This window comes from Crocodylus porosus, unplaced genomic scaffold (genome assembly GCF_001723895.1).
Source record: "Crocodylus porosus isolate Cpor-Errol unplaced genomic scaffold, CroPor_comp1, whole genome shotgun sequence".
Classification (NCBI taxonomy): domain Eukaryota; kingdom Metazoa; phylum Chordata; order Crocodylia; family Crocodylidae; genus Crocodylus; species Crocodylus porosus.
Window position 1 is genome coordinate 19267643 of NW_017728913.1, and position 7658 is coordinate 19275300.

General features: G+C 41.6%; 1 protein-coding gene and 1 long non-coding RNA gene across 6 annotated transcripts in view; one reads left to right on the forward strand and one right to left on the reverse strand.

The window, feature by feature from the left end:
- MARCH1 (membrane associated ring-CH-type finger 1) overlaps positions 1–7658 on the reverse strand; it is a 434512-nt gene that overhangs the window by 16885 nt on the left and 409969 nt on the right. The gene's annotated exons all lie outside the window — the stretch shown is intronic.
- Positions 1–7658, forward strand: part of LOC109309722 — a 41723-nt gene that overhangs the window by 8137 nt on the left and 25928 nt on the right. The window lies entirely within an intron of this gene.

The following is a 7658-nucleotide window of genomic DNA, read 5'->3' on the forward strand; positions in this document are numbered from 1 at the left end:
CAGAGATGCCCTCTACTGTGGCAAATGGCATCTATTGAAATTATTCATTTCCAAAAACTGTATCTTTTTCTGGAATCTCATTTCCTTAGATTGATCCAAGCAGCCCTGGAAAAGATTATTCCATTGTGGTCATCAAATCTTTTTTTGTCTGATGTGTTTTCTTGTGCTACCAATTTTATATATAATTTAGCAATTTTACAGTAATGAACAGAACATAAATAGCAATAGAGGTAAATAAGATGTGGGGGGGTGTTCACCTCTTGCTTCCCTACCCCCAGTCCTTTGAGGGTCCTACATTAACCTTGCCTGCAAAAGGAAATTATGGCATCTAAACTGGATTAATGTTCATGTTCCACAAACACACAGAAAAGCATTTTCCCTGCTCTCTAAATAGTGTAATATGTCTGGCAGGTTTGGGAAGACCTATTGGAATAGAGGGCAAAAGATCATTAGGGACTTCAGCACAGCATGCAGTGCAGGGAGCTGAACACTCAAGATTTTTCAGTGATCTGAGTCTTTCACTTTGAGATGTTTATTTCATGGCTTTTTTTTTTTTGGTCAGTTGTGTCACAGTACTAATTGGCTCTGACTCTGCAGCAAACCACTTGCTACTATCGACCTACCAGCTGGAAGAAAGAATCTCCGAGGGTAGTTTGCAGGGAAGGAGTGGATCCACTAGGCAATCTGTGTCTGGTGAGAGGAGGATAAAATAATAGTAATAAAAGGCAACAGGGGTCCTGGACATGCAGGGAAGCATAAGAGCCATAAAGAGATCAGATGTATGGATCAGAGAAGAGAGTTTAGCCCTTGTAGTTTAAGAAAAGGACATTAGCCTCTACTGCACACAGTATCTACCACCTCCTTTTGGGAGGTGGTGCACATCTGCATTTGCGGTGGACCTTGTTATGCACTGTAACCCAGAAGGGAAGATGTGTGTCTTTGGCACTCAGGAAGATATAGCATTTTGCCAGCTCTATGAATTAAGAAGTAAAAAGGACAGAGTCATGACATCTATTTCCTCTTTGCTGTTCTGGGATAAACAGCACCCAGGGCAGCAGAAACAAGCAGTTCCTGTGTTCAGTGGGCTTGTCTACACGTGCATAAAACCTGGGATCAGTTTACTCATGAGTAAACGCTCCCAGGCAGGCATCTATACATCCAGGGAAGCAGAAACAGATTTGCTGTTAATGGCAGCAAACTGCTCCCGTTTCCTGGGGCCCTCCAATGGGCCCCTGATGCCACCAGGGCAAGCTCTAGTCCCACCCTAGGTGTTAGCCCAGGGGCTGGCAGGGAGCACGGGGCCAGAAAATGGCTGTCTGCTGACCAGGGCTGGGACATTACACTCTGCCCCTGAGAGCTGCCTGCTGCTGGGGCAGGGAAAATGCTCCCCTGTCCTGGCAGAGGGAGCTCCTGACCCTGGCTCCCTGATCAGAGGCAGGAGACTTGGAAAGAGCTGCATGGGAGGGGCAGATCCCAGCCACCTGCCCCAATGTGTCAGTCACTGCTAGCTGCCCCATTGGCAGATTGGAGCAGGGGGCTGAGACCTACTTCGTTCTTGCAGCTCTTTCCGAGCCCTGTGCCTTGATCACCTGATTGGGGCATGGGACTAGGACCTGCCCTTGTGCTGCTGCTTCTTGTACCCAGGGAAATAAATGTCCATGCTCGTGTGGACACAGCCCTACTGTGTTGGTCTCTGTGTACAGACCCAGAGGAAGACAGAGCCCATGGGATCTGTAACCCATGGTCTTGCCAACACACAATGTTGCACCAGTTTAGTTGAACTGATGTGACTGAACCAGTCCAAACCCTGAAGTCAACACACTTCTTCCTGCTTATGAGTGACTCACTGAAATTTAGTTTAATCCCGTATCAACTTAAGCTAACCCCACCTCCCCCTGCCTTTCAATAAATCAAAATCCATTTAGACTCCTGCACCTATTTAAATATGTTTAAAAACTGCATCTTACGTTAAATTAGTGCAAAATGTCCTCATAGGTCAGCCTTTAAGCTTCTACGGTCTGTGACCTGCTTGCACGGAATATTGAAGCCTGCTATTAACATACCTCACTTTGGTAACACCTTAGCAAGAAGATATTTATCTGCACAGAATTAAAAATTCAACTTTGTCGAAGGAGTAATACCACCATATTTCGTTTTAAAATATCAGTGCATCAACAGAGTTAGACTTGTTGGCATAATAAGTTCATACCACTTGGCAAACTACTGATTACTTTTTACTTTGTGTGTCATCACACATTAGCAAACCCTTAGCAGACCCTAAGAGAGAAAAGACTAGTCATATAGGTGAAGGGCAGCAGTGCAAACATAAATTCATGCACATGAATAAGACACTGTATCCCAGAGATATCTGTGGAATCATGGTACAAAAGATAAACAACTTCCTTAAAACTTTAGTACCAATTCAAGAGCAAATCACAGAGTTAATCTTAAACATCAGATACTCTGAAAACAACTATAGGTAAAATTGTTCTTCCCCTCAGGATCAGCTTTACATTTTATTGAAATATATTACTCAAAACTTTTTAAAATACCCTGAAGCCTCACTGTTCATAATTTCCTGACTGCATATTAAAAAAATCATATCTATATTCTCTTAGGAGTTTGAAACAGATATAATTTGGTACAGCTGAGTGCACCTCTAAAAGTTGCCGCACAAATTCATATATGTGTGTATGTATGTGTGTGTGTGTGTGTATACATACATACATACATATATATAAATAAAAATATCCACATTTTATTTGCATTTTCTGTTCTTTCTATACTTGCAAACAAAAAAGCCCCCAGCAAATTTGCCCTCATCTTCTTTAGTGAGTGAATTAATATTGCAAATGAATCTGAAAAATAACTATTTTTACATCATCATTATTTTATTCCTCAAGGGGAGAAAAAGTTAATTTGGCCTTTGATCTTCATTTATCCAAACCAGTCTGAATCATAAGAAAAGTGTGTTTTTGTCCATATATCTCTATAGACCAAAGATATGCCTGTTTGATGTTCTTCTAAATATTTTAGTTTGACCTGCATTTTCAAGTGCGTGTATGGATTCAAATTGGCCACAGTTCAGTGAATTAAAAAAGTGCTAAAATGGTACATGCAAGAATGATGCATATTGCCAATAGCAATAGCTAAATCACTTCTTGTACTTTTCCCAGTGGAGATGATCCTTTGATCCAATGAAACAGTGAAGTGGGGGTAATCTGTGCTGAATAATCCTGGAAAGCTAAAGTCATTAAGAACTTCACAAAAGCAAGGCTTGATATTCAGCTGAGGGGCTCAAGTAAGCTTTACATGCTGAAATACCGCTGGCAAAAATCAAATGTTGTATTGCTGGATTCCACGTAACCAGTGTCTGAAAACATGGGGCATCTGAGTCAGATACTTCTAAGATTTTTATTTCCTTGTAGTTGAAGGCTGCTTTTAAATTTAATTTTAAAAGTGTACTGTGAAAAGAAAAATAAATTCAATACTAAAAAGTTGTCAAATATAGATGAATGATTCAGATTTTCCAATTCCGTCATAATTGTGATCCAACATCACAATTATTCTGATTTTTTAAATCAAAATGTTACATTCTTTCCACCAGGTGAGGAAGATTTTATATATAAATACATTTCTAACTACAGAACTCCATCTGAGCAGATCTCACATAATTTGGAAGTTTATTTTAAATAATGTCTGTCCAGTTCAAATGGCTTCATTAGATCTATTAGTCACTTACTGGATTATTATTAGATAGTATCACGGTGATTATCAGTCCAGTCCCATTAAAACCAATGGGAAAATTCCCATGAACTTCAAATCAAGCTTTCAAAAGGTAGACAACCCACCTTGTCTGATGAATTTTTAGATACTGAAGTCACTAAGTATGAGCCTGTCCCATCTTGCACCATGCTGAGATTTCTCATGTGGCTCTTAAACAGCTGCATCTCAACCTAGAAATCTCTTAAGTTCCATATAATCTCAGAAACTATCCACTACAGTGATCAAAGCATCTAACTTAGCTTATGATTTGTTGTGATCCTATTCTGGGGTGGCCAGCTTACAACATCTGTACCATAAGTGTCATGGGCAGCCGTTGTATTTGGCATGTGGCAGATCATGGAGGAGGTGGGCAGCAAAGTGTCAGATTTGGCAGGGAGTACACTGGCACTTGGGGAGGAGATGGGCCTTAATTTGTGGCATGCCTGCCAGAAACATTGACCACCCCCATCCTATTCCATCTAGGAAAGTGAATAAAGCCTATGTTTGTCCCCAAATCCTTGAATAGAAAAAGAGGATGTACATTGTCATTTTGCCCAGTATGCTATTGGTTAAGGCACTTTCTCCAGAAAATAGGTGACCTGGGTTTTAGGCCTAACTCACCCTATGTAGGTTTGAGCCCACAGCTTCTACTTCTTAAGACAGGTCATTGGCTAGTCTGTTCTAAAAGCATCTTTTACCATTCTTGTTGAAGTTGGGTTCCTGGGCCACCCAAAGCGAGAGTGTCATGGGGCCAGAAGAATATGCAAGAGGGGATTAACTCTGTATCCTGGTAGGTGGGCACTCTTCTTGGAGGGAGAGAACCCTAGGTTCTGTCCCCTGCACAATCTTATTCAATTACTTGGTAAGCTAACATGTTTAAACAATTCAAGGAGCAAACAACTACCTTGGCTTCGTGGTTAGGTTACTCAACTGGGAATGAGGGAAGTCCTGGCTTGCGTTTGCCACTGCCAGAAATGTTCATGCCCTTTGCATTAAACAGTTATTGCATAAAAAAGATAATTAACACTCAGAGCAGGAAGAAAAAGCCAAGACATCCTCTTCCAGATAAGTGCCCTGAGTTAGCCTCATATTTAGACAAGGCAAAAAGTTTTGGCAGCATATAAAAGTCAATAAATAGCTAACAGTTCTTTTAAATCAAAGTTCGGCCTGAGGACTGAAAATGTGCCGTTTTGGGCTTAGTTTAAAATTGGCTGTTATTACTCAGTGATTTCCTAAACCCCATGTCCATATGACCACATACTTGACTAGAGTTCTCACGATAAGGGGAGAGTTCCACTGTCTAGTTCGGGGCTCAGCACCCTTAGAGAAGTGAGCTGCTGTTTGCGACCCTGTCATCACTGTGGGCTGTTGATCTCCCTCGCCACTATAGGCTGCTACTCCCCTCTCCAGTACATCACTCCACAGTGCCCAGGCCACCAGCTGCTGCCTCCACTGCATGCCTCTGCTATGTCATGTGCTGCTGATTCCTGTGCCCTCCAACAACCGTGGGGAGGGGCAAATTTGGTAACAATGGGGAGTTGCACATGCCAAAGTGGGCAAGGGGTCTCACTTCATTCCAAATTTCACGGGCCAAACACCTCAGGTCAGAACTGTTAATCTCAGTAGCTGCTGAAATGCAAAAGTTTCTGCACTGATTTACACTGGGGAACTGGGGATGAGCCTGAAGCCCTCAGTGATTAGTACCTCTGTCATATTATAACAGTCTGGAATGCAGCAAGAATTGCATTTCTGAGAAACAGAGGAGGACATTATTAACATCTAAAGTTGAGCAATTTCCTGAATCCCTTGTTGTGATAAGTATTACTGAAATCAGCCTTTGGAAAAGGGAAACAGAATTTGGAAAAGCTGTAAGCAAAAGAGGAAATGCTTTTCATTCATATCATGATAACCAAAGTTTTGTCTGTTCTCTTAAAACATTCAAGCCCAAATCCCTAACAATACAAGCTGTCTTGTATGCTCTCCAAGGGAAGCTGCTGCCTGGTGGTGTCCATGCATTATACTATGATGTGATGACATTTTACTAGCATGAACATATCTTGCAGTTGTTTCAAGGTCATAAAAAGGAGAAGCAGGGCAGCTTCTCAGCAGGGATAAGTCAGCGGAAATCAGGACAGAAGCAATAAAATCCCTGTTGAATAAAACAGGAAGAAATATTGGCATGGGTGGCTAATCAAAATTCCACCACTGAGAAACATTTATGATCTGTTGTTCTGCTTATAGAACAAGTCACGAGAAGTCTGATCTATTTACATACAAATTAGCAGTAATGCTCTATTGCTATCACTGAAACATTAGAAATACAACTGTCTATACAGAACAGTCCCTTGTATCCTTGAGGCAGCACAACAGGGCATAAATGCTACAGAATTATTTTAACTTTAAAAGCTTTAATATACACATTCTCCCTTGAGCCCAAGAGCTGTTCACTATAATGACATGATAGCCAATAAAAAAGTAATAGCTTTGTGCCTTTGTGCATACTGGTGAAGCATCTGACCTCGCCTATTACAAGAAATGAGCGTGATTTGAGGCTAGCGATGTTTGAGGCTAGCATAGTTTACTGTGGGAAAGAAAACACTGATGCCAGGTTGCCTTGACAACGCTCTGTAACTGCATCAGAAAGCAAAGGAAAACATAGGACCTTCTTTCTGTGTCAAGGATTGCAAAGTAATCACCAAATTAGGCTAAAAGAAAACGAATCCCACAGCAGGTCTGCGTTACCTAACCTATGCAATATTGGCAATCCCTTCTTATCATGGACCTTGTTAGAAAACTGATTAAAAAAAAAACCCCTAAAAAAACCAAACAGGTGGCTTGTGCATCACAGCTAGAGTGACAGAAAGTAAACAGCAAGCAACACAGTAATGACTGTTCACAGGTTTCCTTTTTTCTTGTACGATTCTGCCGGTCACTCCAGGTTCTGAGAAAGTCTAGTCTGCTGGGAGGAGTGGTTCCTAATGGAGACTAGTTTGATTTCACAGCAGGATCTCACAAAGCCCTCTCTGCAGGGAATATTGCTTTCAGCAGCCAACACCACACGGCATGTTCTTAAATAATGAGTGTAAATAAGATTTATCAAAGTGAAGCTAGCTCTTAAACAAAAAGAAATCAACACCTTTCAACATATTTTGCGTTCATTGCAATTATTGTGGTATCTCCCAATAAAGGAGATTATCCACAAATCATCAAGCCCTTAGCTAATTCCTTCAGGAAAAAAAAGTACCATTTCTGTTACAAGCAAACTTCTAAAAAATGCATGGTAAGATCAAGAGGTGCTTTGCAGTGAGTAAAACTGGGGTGCTTGGCCACAGCAGGGTGATTCTTGGAAACAGAACTGGGTACAGGGCTACCCTGCAGTAACAGGAGAGTTAAATGCCTCCAAATGACAGCTCAGAGTCCAGATGCTGATTAGCTAGACCCCTTTCCACCCCCCCCCCACAGCTAGCCAATAAGCAGCACAAAAGAAATGGACGCATTTGAAAGGCTGTTCTCCTCTCAAAATTAGATGCTTGACTCAAGGCTTCACATCAGGGATCCTGAGCTCTCCTCTGAAGGTAGGTGCCTGACTGAGCAGCAGAAGTGGTCATGCTGATCATGTCACAGCTGCCCACCACTGCTTAATAGGTTAGTGGTTAGAGCACTAGCCCACACAGTGGGAGATCATGATTCTGGGTCCTCCTTAACCTGACAAGATCCAAGTCTACTTCTGTGTGTTTTGTAAAAAGTTAGCTTGAGACTATATGAGAATTTCTTACATAGAGTGCAAGGACTTTGGGACAGTTATAATGTGCCTGACACTTTGTCTGGACACACATGCCTTATATTAATGCATCTGACCTGGACAAGCTCAGCAAACGGGCAGACGAGAACCT